The sequence below is a fragment of the Notamacropus eugenii genome, chromosome 1 (assembly GCF_028372415.1).
Source record: "Notamacropus eugenii isolate mMacEug1 chromosome 1, mMacEug1.pri_v2, whole genome shotgun sequence".
In the NCBI taxonomy this organism is placed as follows: Eukaryota; Metazoa; Chordata; class Mammalia; order Diprotodontia; family Macropodidae; genus Notamacropus; species Notamacropus eugenii.
In genome coordinates this window covers 707,448,254-707,471,668 of record NC_092872.1, presented here as the reverse complement: position 1 = coordinate 707,471,668, position 23,415 = coordinate 707,448,254, and the positions used below count along the sequence as shown (strand labels likewise).

At 40.3% G+C, this 23,415-nt stretch overlaps 1 protein-coding gene across 1 annotated transcript in view; it reads right to left on the bottom strand.

Annotated features, from left to right (window-relative positions):
- DPEP1 (dipeptidase 1) overlaps positions 1-20,646 on the bottom strand; it is a 39,120-nt gene extending 18,474 nt beyond the window's left edge. Inside the window, exon 1 of the mRNA XM_072636370.1 lies at positions 20,550-20,646. The gene's annotated coding sequence lies outside the window, so the exon portion shown is untranslated. The remainder of the gene's footprint in view (positions 1-20,549) is intronic.
- Positions 20,647-23,415: the final 2,769 nt, after the last annotated feature.

Here is a 23,415-nt window from a genome sequence, read left to right as displayed (position 1 = left end):
GGTAAGCTGAGGTAACTTGGTTTAAGACCTTAGAGCTAATAAATTTCCTGATCCATACATATTCCCAACACTTTGCCTTAATGCCAAATAGTAAAATAAATTCTGACATCACAAGAATCTTATTAGGGAATTTTTAAAAAAATTTATGCTTTTAACTTTCTTAAAACACATTTCAAAGAATGTTATTTCAAGACTCACTACAATAATTTCAGCGAAAAATCCTACCAATTTCTGACTAGTTTACCATGTCAAACTCCTATAAACTGGGGGAAAGACCTTCTCTGTCTATCTTTTAATTTTGGCCACAAACAAAAGACAGATTTTTTTTAAAAAAGTGTTCTCTTTACTCTTGTCTTTTCGGAGAAAAAGAGAGAAAACTTTATAGATAACACAACGAAAGAGACACAGAATTGCTTCCTGGCAAAGTTTTCCTGGTCCAGGTGATTTGACTCCATCCTTTCCTCAGCTGTCTGCCTTGGGCAATTGAAGTCATACCAAAGCACATACTGCCTAAGAGGGCTGCTCTTCAAGTATAGACACACAAAGGAAAAAGACAGGAACACACTTACGGCATGTTTTGCGGAGTAAATCCTTTTATTGAGGGGATTTGTTCTGTGAAGTTTGGATTCAGTCAAAGGGCCACACTTGAGGACCTAGAGGGCCACACTTGAGGACCTAGAGGGACACATGTGGCCTGGAGGCTACAAGTTCCGTACTCCGTAAAATATGTTTTCCATTTTCATTTTCTTTCTGCATTGGGACAATTAAGCTATCAATCACTTAGCCCAATGCAAAAAAATAAAATCTCTAAAGCATCTGAGTAACCATCTCTGGGTGGTATCATGTAAGAGTCTGACCTATAAAGTATAGCAATGCTGCACTCTCTTTCCCCCTATCTCTCCCCCCCAATGATTTCATTGATCTAGAGAACACCGAGTATGGAGACTCTCTTCACCAATGGATCTCAAGTAAGTCAACAACATTTTTAAGCAGCTGTTATAATGCCAGGTGTTGTGCTAAGTGCTGAAGATACAAATACAGGCAAAAGGTAAAATAGTGACTGATCTTACGGAACTTACATTCTTTTTTGGAGGGGGGAAGGCAAGGCAATTGAGGTTACATGACTTGTCCAAGGTCACCCAGCTACTAGGTGTCAAGTGTCTGAGGCTGGATTTGAACTCAGGTCCTCCTGGCTTGGGGGGGTGTATGGGGGGGGGGGGAGGCTGTGCTTTACTCACTGTGCCACCTAGCTGCTCGGAGGAGCTTACATTCTAATGCAGGAAATTTGTATTTTTCCAGTCATGTCCAACTCTTTGTGACCCCTTTTGGGGTTCTCTTGGCAAAGATACTGGAGTGATTTGCCATTTCCTTCTTCTGTTCATTTTATAGATGAGAAACTAAGACAAACAGGGTGAAGTCTTTTTTAGGTTGGTATTATAACATTTTTAAAAATAATGCTATGGGTTAATAGAAACAACAAAAAACCGAAGAACTAAAATGCGAACTATGTAAAATCTCAACTAAAACTCAAATGTGTCTAATGTATTCATTCAGTAGCTAAATAAAAGCCTAAGAAAGACAACATTCTCATGTAATAAAGTACTGCAAAACAATTGGCAATTCTCAGTTATCAAAATTATGGGTTTTGCATTTTGTATCCTCAAGGAAGTCACACTGTAATGGGGGAGAGTTCATGTAAATAGCTAGGGATGGATAAAATAGACAGAGTAGATGGAAATTAACCTGAGAGGGGAGGCAGGAGCAGCCGGGGGCCAGGACGGCATGGGTGCAGCAGGTAGGATCTGAGCAGAAGAAAGCCCAGGAAATGAAGAGGCAGAAGAGACAGGCAGAACATTTCAAGTCAAGGAAGGTGTAAGAAGACGGAAGGGCGAGAAAGGCACAGGTTATGAAGAGCTGATCCCGTAACTCATCAAGTCAGGGAATAACATGCAGGGATCTGTACTTTAGACAAGCTTTGGCTGCTGGGGGGACCATGGATATGAGGAGGGAGATCTTTAAGGGAGGGAGGTGTCAACTAGAAGGCAGTGGTCCAGGTGAGAGATGATTAGGGCCTGAATGAACTATGGTGGTGCTAGTGTGAGTGGAAAGGAGTTATATACAGATGCTGTACAGGTACAGATAAGATGTGAGGGGCAGTTAAGTAGCACAGAGGGTAGATTCAGCCCTGGAATCAGGAGGAATTGAGTTCAAATTTGGCCCCAGACACTTAAGAGCTGTGTGACCCTGGGCAAGTCACTTAACTCCAACTGGAAGGATGGAAAAAGGAAAGGAAGAGAAAGAAAGGAAGAAAGAGAGAGAGAGGAGGGTGGAAGGAAGGCAGAGAGTGAGGAAGAAGGAAAGAAAGAAATGGAGGGAGGGAGAAGGAAAGGAAGGTAGGAAGACAGATGTGGCAACAGATAAGATGTGCTGTGAGTTAGAGTGAGCAATCAGAACAGGGAGGATAGGGTTGCCCTTGACAGGAAAAGGTAAATTTGGAAGAAGGTAGGGCTTGGGGAGTAAAGATAATGAGCCCTTTGTTGAGATGGAGATGCCTGTGTAACACCCAGTCTGAGATGTCCAAAAGGCAGCTTTTGGCGATTCAGGGATGGAACTCAAAGGAGAGAGACTAAGGCTGAATAAATAGATATGGGAACTGTCTGCCTAAAGATGATCACTGGACCCATAAGGAGTTAAGATCAAGTAAGAGAGAACAAAGGGAAAAAAGAGGGCTGATGTGCATACACAAAGCACATGCAAAACAGACACATAAAAGGCAACCTTGGGATGAGAAGGAATTAGTAGCCATGGAGATACAGAGAGGCCTCAAGCAGAAGGTGGTGCTTGAACTGAGAAAATTCTGATTTCTAAGATGCAGAGGTAAGAAGAGGACAGATCACTCAGAAGGCCAGTCTGACTGGGAAGGATGGAGGGAAGCCATGTGTAATAAAGCTGAAAAGATAGGTTGAGGCCGGGTGAAAAAGAGCTTTACTGCTAAACAGAAACTTGTTTGGTCCTAGAGATAATAAGGAGCCACTGGGATTTAAGTCAGGGAGTGACACAGTCAGACCTGTGGGAGGAAGATCAGTTCAGCAGATCTAGAGAGGGTAGATTGGAGTGGTGAGAGGCTTAAAGCAGGAGACCAATTTACAGGGGTGGGGAACCTGCAGCCTTGAGGTCACATGTGGCCCTCTAGGACCTCAAGTGTGGCCCTTTGACTGAATCGAAACTTCACAGAACAAATCCCCTTAATAAAAGAATTTGTTCTGTAAAGCTTAGACTCAGTCAAAAGGCCACATTTGAGGACCTAGAAGGCCATATGTGGCCTTGAAGCTGCAAGTTCCCCACCCCTGAATTAGAAGATCATTGCAATGATCCAAGGAGGAGATAATGGGGCCCTGAATTCAGATGGAGGTTCTGTTAGTGGAGAGAAGGGGATGTCTTTGAGAAATAGTATGGAGGGAGGAACAAGATTTGGTGATGTTTGTTGGCTTTGTGGGTAAACAAGAACAAGGATTTAAGAACTGCCCTCCAATTTCAAGCCTCAGATGCCTGTAAAAATGGGGGTAACTTCAATCATAAGGAAGTTTGGAAGAGGGATTATATAAATGAGGGAAATGAATGAATGAGAGACAATGGATTCAGTTGTGGGTATGCTGAGTTTGCAATGCCCATGGGAGGTCCAATTTCAAATATCTAACAGGCAGTTAGTGGGTTTTGGAGCTCACAGAGAGACTGGGGCTGGATCCATAGATCTCGGAGTGATATATGTAGAATTGACAGTTAAACCTATGGCAGATAATGAGATATAGACAGAAAAGAGAACTGGACCAGAGTCTGGGGGAATAACCATACAGGAGGGACATGATATGAATGATGATCCAGGCAAAGAGAATGGGGATCAATCATTTGTCAGTAAGGAAGCTGATTCCTTGAAGATCCCCTACTCTATTCCTATCAGTGTCAATCAATTTGATATGACTGTAAATTCTGTATATTTGGCCCTAGAGCTGAGCTGCAGATGGTAAGATCACTTGCATAATCATGGGAAGCTGGATGGAGGCCCTCCACCCTTGTTCTTCTGATTGTGGTGACCAAGCCCAGTGTGACAGAGGTGACTCAACTACATGAGAAGGCCCCCCCAAATTATTTTTATACTTCTGAACCATTCTCTCTTGTCCAACATGAATGAGCAGGTGCCCATCCTGTTACCATTTTAAGACCACCTAGTCAGTGGAAATATTCCTTACTTAGACCAACTCATGGCCCTGCTGATACCTTGTTTTGCTTATTTTAGCCTATATGTCATATGTCAACCAGTAGAATTATTCTGTATCTGGTAGAGCTGCTCTTGAATGTTTACATATCAGACCCTATAAAAATAAGGCCCTGGGAGGAGAGGACATCTCAGATTGTGAGGAAGATCTGAGGTTTACTTAATTAGAGGGGGCCACGGACCCTTTAGTAAAGTGCCATTGGCTCAGAGCTCTACCTCAGTTTCTCTTATTGTAGGTTAGATAATTTTTATCCCCATACCAGCTAGGAGGATGGCCAAAAATAGCAACATAAGGAAAATCCAGAGAGGAGACAGTATCTAGGGTGGGTTGGGGATTGGAGCAGCAAGGACCCTGACATACACAAGAGGGATTGCTGTACGGGTTCTTAGATCCGCTTTGCTAAAAGGAAAGCAAATTTTGAGAGGTCCACAATCTACTTTAATCAAGCACTTATATTATTCACTTAGTTCATGGGGAAAAAATCAGCACCCTGAACTTCAGAGAAAATACAGAGGAAATAAAGACCAGCAGACAGGGCTTCCAACTGTCTGACTGTAAGCAATACATACACCACAGATCAACAGACAGATTTACCTATCTGACCATACGTGCATAGTTACCAGAGAGAGAAGCACCAACATCTGGGTTTTCAAAGCTGGGGCGGGGGAGGGCTCCTTAGCGACTGCCCAGAGACTTGTCTGGCCAAACAAACACTTCCAATGAGTAAGCCCCAAAGTAAAACCTTACCTCAGAGTATTTATACACTTTTCAGGGCCAGAAGGCATCACGCCCCTTGAGAACCAGTGCATTAGAAATTAATAAAAGGGGCAGGCCTCCCCTAGTCAAGCTTCCCTTAATGGGCAGGCCCATCCATGGGTGGGGAACATCTTTAATGCTCTAATTAGAATTACAGGGATATGTAGCAAATGTTGCAGAGAGATCAAGAAAGATGAGGAATAAGGGAGCCTTAGATGGTGCAGTGGCTAGAGCAACCAACCCTGGAGTCAGGAGGACCTGAGTTCAAATCTGACCCCACACACTTTCTAGCTGTGAGACCTTGAGCAAATCACTTAATCCTGATTGCCTCCAGAAGGAAGAGAGAGACAGGGAGGAAGGAAGGAAGGAAGGAAGGAAGGAAGGAAGGAAGGAAGGAAGGAAGGAAGGAAGGAAGGAAGGAAGGAAGGAAGGAAAGAAGGAAGGAAGGAAGGAATGGAAAAGATCATTAGATTTATGGTAATTATAAGATCATTGGTAAGTTTAGAGAGAGCACATTTAGTTGGCTGATGAGATCAGAAGCCAGACTGCAGAACATGAGCGGAATTGTGAGACCATGCTCACCATAGTCAGTAAGTGCCAGGGCCAGGATTCAATCTGGGTCTCCTGATTTGAAGTATGACATTCTTTCTTCTTTTTTTTTTAGACTTTGTAAAATTTTAATATAATATTTCCCCCAATTACATGTTAAAACATGTTTTTAGACTTTGTAAAATTTTAATATAATTTTTTCCTCCAATTACATGTTAAAATGTGTTTTTAGACTTTGTAAAATTTTAATATAATATTTTCCCCCAATTACATGTTAAAACATGTTTTTAGACTTTGTAAAATTTTAATATAATTTTTTCCTCCAATTACATGTTAAAATGTGTTTTTAGACTTTGTAAAATTTTAATATAATATTTTCCCCCAATTACATGTTAAAACATGTTTTTAGACTTTGTAAAATTTTAATATAATTTTTTCCTCCAATTACATGTTAAAATGTGTTTTTAGACTTTGTAAAATTTTAATATAATATTTTCCCCCAATTACATGTTAAAACATGTTTTTAGACTTTGTAAAATTTTAATATAATTTTTTCCCCCAATTACATGTTAAAACATGTTTTTAGACTTTGTAAAATTTTAATATAATTTTTTCCTCCAATTACATGTTAAAATGTGTTATTAGACTTTGTAAAATTTTAATATAATATTTTCCTCCAATTACATGTTAAAACATGTTTTTAAACATTTAGAAAATCATTTTGAGCTCTAAATTCTATCCCTCCCCCTCGTCCTCCCCTCTGCCCTCACTCTGACATTCTTTCTGATCCATCATGTTGACTCATAGTTCATATTAGGTGTTCTATTGCCTAACACATAGTAATCACTTAATAAATGATAAATTAAATAAATAAATGGACACTTAATACATAAATCACTTCATGCTTATCGACTTGACTTGGCACAGAATGTCTCTGTGTGCTCATGTGGGCTGGTCTCCCATAGAAAGCACATGGATGATTTGTTGGATGACCAGATCACCAATTTTTAGTTTTGCTTTGAATATTCATCCATCTCTTCTGACTAAATTCCTCCTCTGATGTCTCTTCAGGGTATAAATAATGATAGCTTGCATTTCTATAATAACACTTTAAAGTTTGCAATGAACTTTTCATATTTTAACTCATTTAATCCTCACAACAACCCTAGGAGGTATGAGTTGCTATTATCGCCATTTTGTGGATAAAGAAACAGACTGAGAGAAGGAAAATGACTAGCCCAGGGTGACAGGTGCAAGTCTAAGTAAGTGTCTAGACTTGAGTCTTTCAATGTTCCATCCATTTCTCTTCCTAACTGCCTCCATACTTCCCAGTATATACAAGTGACCCAGGGTTCTTAAGGGTTCTTTCAGTGGATATATAGCAAGCCTGGGTAAGGGTTTGAGTGTGGGCATGATACCACTTAATATATGTGAGAAATTTGAGCATCAGGTGGCATGTCAGTGTGAGTGAGAAGCCATGTTGTACAGTGAGAACAATGCTGCCCATTGGAGTGAGAAGAGCCCTGGGGATCTATTTTACCTCTGTTACAGCCTCAGAAAAGACACCTTCCCTAAGCCTTAGTATTTTCTTGTTCAATGGAGAACACAGCATCTGGAACTGCCCACCCCCAGTGTCACCATTCTGAATGGGTTTCTAGGGGACGTGAGAACGACATTTATGAAAACAAAGGGGAAAAAACAGCTGAACTAAACCAAGTCTAGACTGAAGAGTCCTGTACTGGAGGCAACAATTTGCAGAGTCAATTACCAAGTTATACAAAAGAGGGGAAGATACCTGAGGCATGAAAAAAATGTCTGACCTTATTACAACCAGAAAAAATATACCTGAAATAGTATCTATGACTACTGGTGTATAGATTTGTTTTCTTTTGCTATCCTTCAGTTGTTTCAAGTCATGTACAACTCTTTGTGACCCTATCTGAGGTTTTCTTGGCAGAGATGCTGGGTTGATTCCAGCCATCTGGGACAGCCAGGAAGTCAGGAGACCAGACTATCACAATGTTATCTGCAAATAGGGCCATCTGGAGGACCTCACCATCTGTAGAGTGTCCCTTTTGGATTTGGACTCTGCCCTGGTTCTGTTTCATGACAGTGGTGAACACCTTTGGCAAATATGTCTTTTACAATTTGCTTAGTGTTAATAATTTAATTTTCATCTTTATGCAGATGGTTCTCAGATTCATTTGTCTAGCCTTAACCTCTCATGACCTGCAGTCTCATATTTTCAACTGCTAATTTGACATCTTGAATTCTATGTCCCTTAGACATCTTAAACTTGGCATGTCCAAAAATAAACTTATCTTTTCCCTGAATTCTTCCTACTTCTCCACTTTCCTATTACTGTCAAGGCCATCATCATCTTCCTAGTCACCCAGACTCTCAACTTAAGTGTCATCCTTACCTTTTCACTATCTCTTTCACTGCTGCCTTCCTCCATATTCAATTGGTTGTCATCTTGTAATTTCTACCTTCAAAATATCATTTATATATATGTATATATAGATACACATATATGCATATGTATATGTATATATACATATACATACAGTTAGATAGATAGATAGATAGACGTTAGAAGTGAACCTGTCTAACAAGCCCCCAACAGTGAGAAACATGCTCACCTTAAACAAAGAACAATATCTGTTGTGAAATCAAGAAAGCTTTTATTAATCTTTACATCCAGAATGGATGGGTAGCCTCCCCAGTAAGGTTACAAGTCTACTACAACATGTTCAGAAAGATAGGGCTTCTTATACTGTTTTCTGAACTTTGGCTCTCCCACGATATTGTCCCCTGGCCATGTGACTTTATGTTCTCCTCTCTGATAGGCTTTTCCTCACACAGGTCATTGAGCCTGTGCCTTAGTTTCTGACCTCTAACCTGACCATGCTAGGTCACAGAACTCTGAGGAAACAGAACTTCCTTGTTTCCCACAATAGATAGACAGACAGATCAATAGATAGACAGACAGACAGCAGACAGACAGACAGACAGACAGATAGATAGATAGACAGATAGACAGACAGACAGACAGATAGATAGATAGATAGATAGATAGATAGATAGATAGATAGATAGATAGATAGATAGATACTCTGAGACTGACATCATCTTGGTGCAGGCCCTCATTTATCCCTCACACCTGGATTACTTAAATAGCCTGTGAGTTGACCTGTCCACCTCAAGTCTCTACCCATTCCAATCCATCTTCTACTTAGCTGTCAAATTTATCTTCCTAAAGCTCATGTCTAACCATGTCACTCCCTACTCAATAAACTCCAGTGATTCCATATTATTTCCAGGATCAAATATAAGACCCTCTGTTTAGCTTTGAAAGTCCTTCATAAACTGTCCCTTTCCAACCTTTCCAGTCTTTTTACACATGGCACTTCCATGCCCCTCCCTCCCTCCCCCACATATTCTGCAATCCAGTGCCTCTTGGCTCTTCCACAAATATGATACTATATCTCATGACTCTGGTCATTTTCTCTGGCTATGTACCATGCCTGGAATATTCTTTTCTCCTCATCTACTGTCTCCCCTGGATTTCTTCAAATCCCACCTTTTGATTAGTGCAAAAAAGCCTTTCCCAATCCTCCTTAACCTCCTTAATCTTAGTGCCTTCCCCCTGAGACTATCCCCAGTTTATAAAATATATATCTTATTTGTACGTGGTTGCTTGCATGAGGGACTTTTTATTTGTTAATTTGGTTTGTTGTCTTTCTTTGTATACTCAATGCTTAGCTCAGTTGCCTGGCATGGACTAGACTTAGCAAATGCTTTTTGACTACCTGCCTGTTTTAAGCTCAGAATTGAATAAGAGGAGGGAATAGATGAGATTTTCTCTGGGGGATTACAAAGTTCTTTTAATGATCCATAAAGCAAAGCTCTATATTTTTAATAGCTATATTATTCTGGTGCTATTACATGGCTGAGGTCAATTAATCATTCAGAAAGTATTTATTAAGCATTTACTCTGTGCCAGTCAATGTGCCAAGACCTAGAGATATAAAGAAAAGGCAAAACCCTGAAGGTTGAGATAATTACCCTTGTAGTTTCAGTTATGTCTGATTCTTTGTAACCCTGAATGTGATGTCAGTGAAGACTTCTCAGGGGCCTAAGTCTAAAATAAAGTAGACATAAGGCCTGAGCTTCAATTTGTCAAAAATCATATGATATGGGGAAACTTGAAGTTGTGACGCTGTCTGTCACCACTCTCCCCAGTTTCACTTAACCCATTTCCTTATTTCTGAAAATGGAACTGCTTGCTCAGGCTCTTGACCAAAAGGGTAAGTGGGGCGGGGTTTGTGGTTTTCTGCTATATAACCTTGCATCTGCTTCTGTAAAGTACTTCCCTTCCTTCAATCTGTTTGAGAGAAGGTGAAGTCTGCTTCTTGCAAGAACTGAATAAAGGACTTTCTGTTTATACTTTGAGATGCCTCTGAGTAGTCAATTTGAGTAGAGGTCTTGCCATCCCACATAACCCCATTTGGGTTTTCTTGGCAAAGATACTGGAGTGATTTGCTATTTCCTTCTCCAGTTCATTTTACAGATGAGGAAACTGAGGTAAACAGGGTTGAGTGACTTGCCCAGGGTCACAGCTACTAAGTATCTGAGGGTAGATTTGAACTCATAAGCATGAGTCTTCCTTCTCAGTTCTCTATCCTTTGCACCACCTAGCTGCCCCAAACAATTATGTTAGGAGCATGCAAGATATAAACAGGGTAGATGGGAGTTAATTGGAGAGGGAAGACAGTAGCTACTGGGAGGATTGAGCAAGGCCTCCTGCAGAAGGTAGAATTGGAGTTTGATACTAGAAGGAAATCAGAGAACAACAAGGTGGAAGTGAAGAGGAAGAACATTCTAGGCAAAAGCAGAGAGTGAGGAGATGAGATGTTATGGGAGAAAAATGGCAAATAGGCCAGTACTGCTGAGTCATAGCATATGTGGAGGAGAGCAAAGTGTAAGGATAGAGAAGGAGGAAGAGGCCAGTGTACAAAGAGCTTTAAATGCAGGAGAACTTTGGTATGTACAACAGAATGCTGGACCTGGAGTCAGGAGGACTTGAATTTAAATCTTACTTAAGACACTTACTAGTGACTGAACAAGTCAATTAACCTCTGTCTTTCTCAGTTTTCTTAACTGTAAAATGGGGGTGATAACAGCACTTACCTCACAGGGTTGTTGTGAGGATCAAATGAGATATTCATAAAGCATTTAGCATAGCGCCTCACACACAAAAATTGCTAAATAAATGCTTATTTTTCTCTTCCCTTCCCCTTTGTAGTTGATCCTGGAGGTAATAAGGAGCTGTTAGAATTGAATGAGTAACAGGGCTAGTTTACATGCTTAGATCTATTGTTTAGGAAAATCACTTTGGCAGTCAAGTGGAGAATAGACTAGAGGGGAGAGAGACTTCAGGCAGGGAGAACAATTAGAAGGATATTGCAGACAGGTGAGAAGTGCTGGATGCCTGTACCAAGATGATGGCTGAGTGAGTGAAGGAAGCATATGCAAAAGGTGTTGTGAGAAACTGGAGATGCCACAAGAAGTGTGGCAACAGATTGAATAAAGGAGGTGAGGGAAACTGAGGAGGAGAGGATGACACCAATGTTTCAAGCCTAGATGACTGGGGATGGGGAAGTTTGGGAATGAAGAGGGTTTGGGGTAAAGATAATGAGTTCTGTTTTGGACATGTTGAAGTCCTTCTAGAATATCCAGTTTGAAATGTCCAAAAGGCAGTTGGTGATGTGGGACTCTGGCTAAGGAGAGATTAGAGCTGGACAGATAGATCTAGGAATTTTATGAGTAGAAATGATTATTGAATTCATGGGAGTTGATGAGATCACCCAGTGAAATAGTATGGAGAGAAAAGAGAAGAGGGTCCCAAGACAGAGCTTTGGTGGACACATATGGTTAGTTGATGTTACCTGAATGAGTATCCAGCAAAATAGAGAGAAGGAGCTGTTGGACAGGTAGAAGAGTCAGGATCACATTGAAAAGAGATGGTATCCAGGAGGAGATAGTTATCCACAGTGTCAAAGCCTGGAGAGAAGTCAGAAAGGATGAGGACTAAGCTAAGATCATTATATTTGGTGATTAATCACTGGTAATATTGGTGGTACAGTGGATAGAGTGCTGGACCTGGAGTTAAGGGGACCTGAGTTTAAATCAGGCCTCAGACTCTTACTAGCTGTGTGACTGTGGGCATGTCACTTAATCCTGTTTGCCTCAGTTTCCTCATCTGTAAAATGAGCTGGAGGAGGAAACAGCAAACTACTCCAGTATCTTTGCCAAGAAAACCCCAAATGAGGTCATGATGAGTCAGACGCAATTGAAAACTGACAAAATAATGACACCATGGTAATATTGATGAGAGAAGTCTCAGTTGAATAACGAGCTTGAAAGCCAAGGATCATCTGAAGAGTTGAAGTTGAGGGTCACCCATAGAGAAACAGAAATTCAGGTAGCAATGAATTGTACACAAGGAATTACGAAAGAGGAACAATATAAAGGATGGCATCAGGGAAATGAATAGATGAAAAAGAAGATGGACTAGTTGTGTATCAGGAAGCGAGAATGGAACTGATGAGGCTGGACTGGTCCCCTCAAGATGTTAGGAGAACTTGAGGAAGTCCTCTTGCACGTGAGGGGACCTGTACAAGAATTACCCAGATGGATAATACTATTGATCAATATTTAGCCATGGCAACCTATAAAGGGAGGCAATATAGTTTAGTAGAAAGAATATTAGACTTGGAGCCCACAGAGGCTTACGTTCACAGTCTAGGCTCTGACACAAAAAAGCCCCAAACATGATTGATACGTTCTGCTTTCATACAAACTCCATCTCCCAATATATCTCTTCCCTCACTCAGAGAGTGGGTATTCTCTCACAACAAAGAATGAAAAAGAAAGGAAGAAAACACATCTCAGTAAAACTAATCAACACATCCATTAAGGCCAACAGCATATGCATTTGCTTCACACCCAAAGTTTCATCCTTCTTTCTCAGTGCCACTTCCCCCTTTGCAAAGAAGAGAGGGAGATGCAGAGTCATAAGTCTTTTGGGCATCAAATTGGGTTATCATGATTACAAACCATTTGTTTCTGATTTATTTCTGTTTTTTCCATTTATATTGTTGTCGTTATTGTGAATATTATTTTCCTGACTCTACTTGTTTCACTTTGACTCATTTCACATAGGTCTTCCCATTCCTCCCTCTGTACTTCATAGTCACCATTTGTGTAGCGGCATTCCATTCCATTCATATACCATTCTTTGTTTCACCACTGTAATGGGCATCTACTTTGTTTCCAGTTCTTTGCTGCTACAAAAGTGCTGCTCCAAATTTTTTGGAGCCTTTTTATGGTCATTTTATCAATGACCTCCTTGAGTTATTGGGATTTCTGGTTCCAAAGGCATGGATATTTTATTCACTTTCTTAGCATAATTCCAAGCTATCCTCTGGAATGGTTGCAGCCTTCACAGCTCTGCCAACAGCATATTACTGTGCCTGTCTTTACACAACTCTTCCAATATTGACCATCCCCACCTTTTGCCATCTTTGTCAAATTTCTGGACATGATGTGAAACCTCAAGGTTGTTTTGATTCACATTTCTCTAATTATTAGATACATGGAACAATCTTTCATATAGTTCCCCCAGCACTTTGAATTTTATAGAGAGGAGATAAATTGCTTTTCTCTGTGCTGATTTCTCTACCTTTAAAATGAGGACTAGCATACCTGTAGTGAGGCAGCTAGGTGGTACAGTGGATAGAGTGCTGGGCTTGGAATCAAGAAAACTTGAATTCAAATCCAGCCTCAGATCCTTACCAGCTGTATGTTCCCGGGCAAATCACTCAATCCTGTTTGCCTCAGTTTCCTCATCTGTAATGAGTTGGAAAAGGAAATGACGAACTGCTCTTATATCTTTTCCAAGAAAACCTCAAATGGGGTCATGAAGAATTAGACGACTGAAAATTACTAAAGAGCCACAGTAGCATGCCTATATTACCTACCTCAGAGGGCAGTTACATTGATCAAATTATGTGTGAAAAGCATTCCAAAAATCCCTAAGTGCTATATAAAGTCAGCTATGATGATGATGAGAAGTATTTTGGAATAATGGATAGAAGATTATCCATTGAGTCAGGAAGACGTGTTTTAGGCCAGCTTCTGACATACATTAGCTGTTTACCAAACCTCTTAATGCTTTCTGAAACTCTATGTTACAGAGGATTGACCAGTCTTTACTGGCAGAAGGAGTTTCCACTCTGGGACTTCCCCAATCTGATGAAACCACAGGTCTGGACAAAAAAAAAAAAGGATAGAACAAAAGAAAATTTTAAACTTGCTCTCAATCCTGTTAAGCTTCCTTCTAAAATGATACAGGCAGAGGGGAAGAAAAAGAGGCAGAGGTTGCTAAGAATCCCACAATTTTTTAGTCTGTCTATAAATAATAACTTAGCTTTTGGTACTCTAAATGTGACATTCTTATCCAATGATTTATAAGTTTTTGGTCTACAGCTGGAAGAACTGAATCATAACCATCATGATATTCTTACAAATGAAACTAATCTACGTAAGGAAGTTGCCATTTATAAGTGAATGGCTCACAGGCTTTCTTTATACAAATAAAAGAATGTGCCAAGTTAGTTTTTGATGTACCTCAAAAATAATAAAAAACAGCAAGTCATGGGACTCTTGGTCATCTTGTTTAAAGTAAGCAAAATGACCACTATGGAGAACATTACAATATACATGTCAACACATGTGGTACAGAAGATGCAGAGACATAGAAATACAAGGAAGAACTTTGACAAGATACTCCAAATCAAGCCAATACTCAGTGACTTCAGTGAAAAAGTGGGTATGGGGAATGTGGGGGAAAATGCGTTGGAAAAATATTGCTCAGAACAAAGAAATCAGTTGTCAAAGTATTATAGACTACACACCTACATATTATGAATATTTCCTTCTGGAAGTTAAGCAGGAGGTACTACACATGGTGAGTGCCAAATACTATCACCAAAAGTATGAAATTGATTATACCCCAGAAGAGACCAAAAACTGGTTACTGATTTTGGAGTAATTTTTGAATCAATTGTCTATATATAATCTGACAATTCACTTGTTAGATCAGAGGTCAAAATGAATACCAAATTAAAATAAAAAATGAGAAGATGGGAAATGTACTCAAAACAGCTACAATCTGACCTATTAAATGATACTTGAGATACTGACATGTGAAATGGAGAAAGGAACAGACATCATTGTGGATTATGGCATGCTTATAAATTTAAGAAATGGAAACTGAGGTGTGTCAGAACTAGTTTTTATCAGCTTAGGAGAGCTGATTGACAAATTTTCAGTTGAGCATTTTATACTTTGAAAACTGGCAAGTCCTACAAATCAAGACTTGATTTATTGTTTGTTGATTATCTAGACTTTAGAAAGTGATGGAAAAAATAACAATGCAGATTAAACCGAAAAGTTTGCTTTTTCTTTTGATATGCCAATTGTTAAAAAAAAAAAACCTTGCCAAAACACCCTGTTTTACCAACGACAAAATCAGTTTAGAATATAAATTCGTTTGTAAAGTCTTGTGCAGGAGGAATTATGAAGAGTATCAACTAATAAAACAAGAAGTGCTGGAGGGTAAAACAAATTTTGCCATGATACCTAGTTAAACCAGATCATCCTAAGAGCATTTAAGGATGAAAGTGGAAAAAAAATATTAAGTAGATTTGAATAGAAAATACCTGCTGATTTCTATGACAAATTTTTTTGTTGATCACTGACAATGGAACTTCTACATTTGAAATCTAATATCACAGTCCCCAATATGCTACATGAAGAAATGGAAATGATATAAAAAACAAAGAAAGATGGGAAGAGAAGCTGGACCAGATTAAATACATTCAGAGGGATTTCTGTTTGGGAAGTAATATATTTTGAAAGTGTTGAGGAACCAATGCTCTAAATATCTGAAAGAAGGAAAGTTTAAAAAAAAATCCTAAATGTTACTAATACCCCCCCAAAAGGTGACCAAGAAAATATCTGCCACTATAACCCATATGCCTATTTTCTTGTCTTTACAAAGCCTTTTTGAGAATGATGTATTCACACACTGAGTGTATCCCTGGTGACAATATGAAAAGAGAAAAGGGAGATATTCCCAAATGATATTCTACAGCAAACCATTCTTTGTAGTCACAAAATTGAAAGGTACAGAGAATAAAAGATCCCATGACACTGATTGTTCAGAGGATGAGATTTGAAAGCAAATTTTGAGATCATTATTGTCTCATCCCCTCATCTTATATATGAGGAAATTCAGACCCAGAAAGATTGTGGGACTTGCCTGAGCATACATATATCTTAAGTAAATAAAGCAAGAATTTGAACCCATTCTTCTAATTCCAAATCTGGTATATTTTCCACCCAACTAAGCTTGTCTATTATTGAAAAAATTTTGGCAGACCAGGATAAAGTCATAAAAGCTCTACTCACATGTGTTCAAGATTTCTTAACAGACATGACAGAAATAACTGTGACGACTCTCTGGTTATCAATATCTAGTCAGCATGAATCAGAGAGATGCATGTTTACCAAAGGGGTTTCACACTCTCAATTCTTCATCAAACATTTTTCTGATAATGATAATACACATGTTACTATATATAATATAATAAACAAATTTCTGATAATATAAAGCTTAGGATAGTGCTTTACGCACAGTGATTACTCAGTGATGGAATGTTGACTGTATACCACAATCTATAAGGAATTAAAATTGCAGGTCACTCACCTGTCCATGGATAGATGTGTAGTGGGCATAAAACAGATTGTAGCATATTTTGAGCCATGAATCACATGCATGAAATAACCTAAAATATATCCCAAAGGGGGCATATGGCCAGAAAAGGAGGTGGGCTTCTCATGTAACAAGAGTTAGAAATAGCCCACTGACATCCGGGTATTTCACCAGCAATCTAAAGAAAGCCCCCCAGCATTTTGGGTAGACTCCTTGTGGAGATTTATAGAAGGACATGGAAAAAAATGGTTGCAAGGTGAGATGGCTCAGATGTGCTATGATCTGTACCTTTGAAGGGTGTACCTACTTGATGAGGTCATGGATGCACTAAAATAATTAAGATCAGCCTGGATGATGAACATCACCATGTTGGCTGGAGGGTGATTGATTTTTAATCTGATGCAAATTTCAAGAGCATCTCTTAAGTTCTAGAGTACTTTTGATGGGCCTTGATGAAGGAGTACATACACTCATAAAATTCCAGATCTTTGAATCATTGAAGAAGTCACAAAACCATACCCAGCACTTCACAGGTGGCTCAGCAGATAAGAGTGCTGGGCCTGGAGTCAGGAAGACTCATTTTGAGTTCAAATCTGGCCCCAGACACTTACCAGCTGTGTGACCCTGGGCAAGTCACTTAACCCGTTTTGCTTCAGTTTTCTCCTCTGTAAAATGAGTTGGAGAAAGAAATGGCAAACCACTGCAGTATCTCTGCCAAGAAAACCTCAAGTGGGATCATAAGAGTCAAATATGACTGAAAAATGACTAAACAACAGCGAGTCCGTTTAAGAGATTTCCTTCCCTTTCTGCTCCTCTCTTTTCAACTTCTCTTTGTGAATTGTCTTCCCCATTTGAAGCTTCCCCTTACTTTAGAATATAAGCTCCTTGAGGGTAGGATCTATATTTTTCCTTTATTTGTATCCCCGGTACCTAGCACAGTGCCTGGCACATAGTATACCCTTAATAAATGTTAATTGACTAGTGGTTCAAATCAACCATAAAGATTCCTCCAAACCAGGCTATTTATCAGCTAATTAGCCTGATCCATTGGACAGGCTTCTCCTTGGCTTTCCTAAGAATCCCTTTATTAGAGGAACCCACTTCCTAGGGTGAGAAAAGTGATCTCCCAGGGTGGGGCAGAAACAGAAGAGTATCTGTCACTCAGTTGGTACAAACCAACACAGCTGTATCAATAGCATGCAAGCCCCTCACTGCTCTAGCAAACAAAGGCAAGACATCCTGGTAGCTGCTCCTTCCCCTACCCCACATATCCATTTCCAATCACTATGACCATGGTGCAGGAGGGCAGCATGCTACCTTTAAAAAGCACAAGCTTCTGAGTCAGGGGACTGGGTTCAGATCGATCAGCCCTGACCCTTACTATCCATGTGAACCTGTGCAAGTCACAACTTCCCTGGGCCTCAGTTTCCTCATCTGTAAAATGCAGAGGTTGGACTAGCAGGTCTGTCAGGTCTCTTCCAGCTTTAGAGCTTTGCTCCTATGATCTGCAACTATGATCAGTCCAGGGCACAGATTCAGAGAACTGCTACACACTCATGCTTCTTATTTCCTGCCCCAGGCTTCTTTGGACAGCCAGGATTCTCCAAATACCAAGCAGTATCAAGGTAAAGGACCTGAGAGGCCGTGTGACCCAACTCCATCGAACGGTCAACATCCGCATTATGATTGGTGGATTTGTTTAATCATTGATGATAGGACAACTTAATCCCTTAATACATGAAAACATTCTCAGGTATTAAGAGGAGAGAAAATGATGGTCCCAAGCAAACCAAAAATGCTGCAAAAAAGATAGATTTACCCATATGACAAAACAAGGGTATGAAAGGATAATTTAGTTTACTTTAATTTTGGTTAATTCACTTCACAAAAAGTCTCAGTGTAGGGTTCCTTTAACCAAGGGGCCATTAACTCTTAAAAAAAATTTCTTTTGATAGCTATATTTCAAGGAAGTGGTTTCCTTTGTAATCTCATGTATTTCCTACTTTGTACACTTAACATATTATTCTAAGAATTGTATTTTATTCTGAATGATAGCTAGTATTTATATAACACCTACTATGTGCCAGGCATATTGAAAAGTATTTTGAAAATGGTATCTCATTTGATCCTCACAACACCTCCGCCTAGGTAGATAGTATTATTATCCCTACTTCATACAAAAATAAGTTAAGAGCGCCTGCTTTTTCAGATAGGACAAGGACTGTGTTTTTGGCTTTTTTATGTCATATTAATTGCATAATAAGTGTTTATAGTTATGTGTTATATACTTATAATAATTATATGTTATACTAATTATTATTACATAATATTGTACATATTATATTAGCCTGGCCTAACCATCATTCTACTTAGCTGTGTACTCTTGGAATTCTGCTCCTTGACTGGCACTGTGACTCATGCCAGGTTCTTACTGATGCACCCAATATGGCATCTCCCACAAGTCATCCTATGGGGATGAAATGAGGATTTTTACATTGGATGAGAAAATAGCAAAGGATCATAAATTTTAGACCTGCATGAAACCTGAGAAATTAGCTAGTTCAAGTTGTTTACCTTATAGACTGGTGAAGTGAGGTCCAGAGATACAAAGAAACTTGCTCAGGGTCACAAGGCTAATGAGTAGGACACCCAGGGTTTAAACTTACTTCCTCTGCCTCCAAATTTACTTGGTCACGATTGTTATCTGTTGAGTATTCCTCTGACTCTGATTATTCCAAATAAGGAATTATTAAGGGAAAAGAATGCTGGGGGATGTAAGGTCATTGATTTGGTCAAGGTTTCCTGATAAACCCAGAAAAGTTCAGACACAGCACAATACTCAATCCAAGATGTAGCCAAAGCCTGTCAGAAGCAAAATGGTTTTGGAGATCTAACCATCACCCTTTTCTTTCCAAGATTCTCTTGCTGCTGACTATTGGTACGAATCAAAGACAACAATGATCTCATTCCCCTACTGCACCCCAAGACTCAGTTTCTCCATATGATATCCCTCATCCATTGAGGGATGGAAGGGAGCCATCTAATCTAACCCATACCACACTGGACATAACTGACTAGTGGTTGTCCAGACAAACCTCTGGACAAAGTCCCAAGAGCCAAAATGACTTCCATATTGAAATTCCCCATCCCATAGTCCCCCACCCCTCTCCTACTGTCATTGTGGATCAGATCAACTTCATCTGAATAAGGCATGAATGAGTGAGGATGATTTACTCCAGTTGTAGAGAGGCAGCATGATGCGGGTACCTTAGAAATTTGAATTCCACCTCAGGCATTTAGGAGTTGGATGACCCTGGGTCAGTTCCTTGACTTCCCTGGGCCTCAGTTTCCTTAGCTTTAAAATGAGGGAGTTGGACTAAATGACTTCTGAAATCCCTTCCAATTCTGAATCTATGATCTGTAAAATGGAATAATAATAGATCCAAAAATATGTCTATACAGCACTTTGAAAACTTTCAAGTGTTGTATACACATGATCTCTTATCATTACTATTATTATGCCTCCCAGGGGACCCCTGTGTTACCCAAACGAATGAATTCTTTGTGAAATAATTTCAGATAAACAACAAAACACAATTTTCTGATGACTGTACTGATTACATCAGCCTCCTTCCAAGTAGGAGGCAACAGAGGAGATGTTTGGGCAAATGGTTCTTACTGGGGCCCTTTAAATGACGACATGAGGTAGGAAAGTTGGCCCTGGACCAAACAATCAAAGAATTACTTCAGTGTGCTGAAGGGAACCTTCATAACTGAAAGGCTTCCACTCTCCCTTCCCCCATCATTTCCAGAAAACTAAGCAGAGGCAGGAGGGAAAAGAGAAAGAGAGAGAGAGACAGAGAGACAGAGAGACAGAGACAGAGACAGAGAGACAGAGACAGAGACGGAGACGGAGACGAAGATGGAGACGGAGACGGAGAGTGACAGAGAGAGACAGAGAGACAGACAGAGAGACAGACAGAGAGACAGACAGAGAGACAGAGGGAGAGGGAGAGAGAGAGAGAGAGAGAGAGAGAGAGAGAGAGAGAGAGAGAGAGAGAGAGAGAGAGAGAGAGAGAGAGAGAGAGAGGGAGGGGAGCAGGACAAACCATTGGTTAGCTAGTTACCTGGCTGCAAGGTTTGAAGAAGCTGCTGTAGAACTGACTCAAGCCAGCTGTAGTGCCTCCAACTGAATATTTGAGTATCCTGTGTGATCCCTCTCTTTCTCTGGTAGACTCCACCCTCTGGGACTCACATTCCAAAGGGTCTGGCTCTGGCTCCATTTGTTTCTGTTTTTCCCAAGTATGTTCCAAGTCATAAAGCCCCACTGGCCTCCCACCATGAAAAAGGAAACCAGCCACCTGGGGCTAATTTTCCTCAAGCTGGGGTGAAACCCTAGCAGAGAATTGCAACAGCCTCAGGACCCCAGGATGTGGGAGGATTGGGGCCCAGAGGAAGGATACAGAGGTGAAATGAGAGGACTGAGTCCCCAAAAGGTGAATGACTTGCCTTGCTAAGGTCACATAACTGCGTAGTAGTAGAACTGAGGCTAGATCCATTCAAGCTTTCTGCTCTTCTAGCCTACCATGGTCCCTCTGAAGGATCATCTGGTTCACGCTAAGGGTAATAAGAGTTCTCCCTTTCAGATAACACTTACCATCTTACCATCTACAACAGGATGAGAATTTACGGGGCATGTAATCCAATCTCCTCATTCTACAAATGAGGAAACTGAGGTCCACAGAGTGGAAGTGATTTGTCCAAGGAAATAAGAGATGGGTCTTGAACCCATGTCCTGGGACCCCAGATATGGGATACTTTTTACCACCCTACATTGCCTCCATGCTTTCAAAGTCTTAACCCCTCAGGATTGAGTAATGATGGAGATTTCAAGTATTCATTTGAGCCAGGAGGAAAAAATGTCTATTTTTGAAGAGGGGAAAAGTGGATATAGGGGTTTGGGGCATCCCTCGGGTAATATAAACAGTCAAGTTTAACCGTCCTGATCATGGGTTGCTTTAATCTCCGTATCATGGCATCTCAGTCTAAGTGGGCAAAGGTCTATAGCGTCCTCACCAAACTGGGGAGTGACTGAAATATGCCAGACTTTCATGACTGTTGGGGGCGTCCTATGTTCGGTTCCCCAATTCCTGAAACTGAGGAGACTTCTAAGAGCTGGTTCTGAGAAGACTGAGTCCATCAGGCAAAGGAGATCTAAAATACCTTCACAAATGTAAAACAAAGCTCACCATTGCTTTACCGTCGCTATGACCAAACACTGCCTCCTTCCATTCCTCTAAGAGGAATTCTGTGGAATCCAAATGTTGACATGTATTGTCAGACACAGTTGCTATGTGAACTGCTTTTGCTTAACTTTTTTCTCCACTACAATGGAAGGCCCCTGGGGTGGAAGGGGTGTGGTTAGGAAGGAATTAGTCAAGAGACAAAAGGATCTCCTTTTGGTCCAAATACTGGTGTTAATCACTGGGTCAAGTGATCACTGATACTGGGTCAAGATTTGAACTCAGATCCTGAGATCAGTGACTCTGGGACCAAGGGAGGTAGAGGTTGACATGGATCCTTCCTGTCAAACTTTATCACAACTGAGAGGAGGCAAGATAGTTCTGGGGTCCTTAACCCAGTCCCTGAGTAGAGTCTTGGCTCCTACAGACCCATTCATCCTATTTCCTCTTTATTTGTCCTGCTATTTGCAGAACTGGATCCCCAGATTTAGATCTGGAAGAGACCACAGAATGACTTCAATGAATTCTTGAGGGCAGGGATTATTTTGTCTTTGCACAGTACCTGGTATTCATTAGGTGCTTAATCCATGAACATTCCATAGCACTAAATCCTGTCATTCTACAGACAAGGAAACTGAGGCCCAGAGGGGTTAAGTGACTTGCCCAATCTTTGAAGGCATCTTAATAGACTTGTCTTAGAATCCAACAACTGGAAGAGAAGTCAAGAGATGATCAAGGGGGGTTGGTAGTGAGTGGAATAGGTTTAGTGAAGACTTCTCAGATTGTAATTCTTCTCCCAGGGGTGAGGTAAGACCAAGAGGCTCAAGGTTACAATATTTTTAGAACAGAATAATTCCATATAAGGATATAAAACTCTGTAGTACATTAGGCTCTCAATGATTGGATAAAGTTTACCTAATTCTTCAATGTCTTCATTTCAAAAGGGATTGGTTAGATTTCGTGTCTAGAATGTAAGATCATATTCTCAGCTAATGAGGATAATGGTCAGTGGGGGAGGAGGGACTTGCGTTAGGGTCTATATAAATCACTGCCTTTTCTTTGTCTTCAGCTTTCCTACTCCAGGTGAACTGCTGTAGGATTGTCCCAATTCTCAAGAATCTAGTAAATCAACTTTCTGTCATCACTTTGCGAGGCCTCTGAGTAATTGATTTATGTAGGGACCTGAGCCATCCCACACAGTAGGCAGTGCCATAGTGAACAGAACATTGGCCCTGGAGTCAAGAGGATCTGAATTCAAATGGGACCTCAGATACTAGTTATGCCACCCTGGGTAAGTCACTTAACCCCAACTGCAAGAAAGGAAGGAAGGGAGGGAGAGAGAGAGAAAAGAAGAAAGAAGAAGAAGAAGAAGAAGAAGAAGAAGAAGAAGAAGAAGAAGAAGAAGAAAGACAGAAAGAAAGAAAGAAAGAAAGAAAGAAAGAAAGAAAGGAAGGAAGAAAGAAAGAAAGAAAAAAAAGCAAGCAAGAAGGAAGGAAGGAAGGAAGGATTATCATGACCAGCTAGAAATCATATAGAAAGTTCTTGTACAACCTGGGACAGTAGATGGAGGGAGCAGGTTGTTGGCATTAATAAGTCCCCCCTCAGCACTTTGAGAAGCGAAAAAATCTCTAGACCAGGAGGCAGGATTCCTGAGGTTTAGGGTCACACTGTAGGATTTAGAGCTGCTGAGGACCTTAGAGACCAGACAATCCAATCCCTTCATTTCATGAAAAGAAACTGAGGTCCAGAT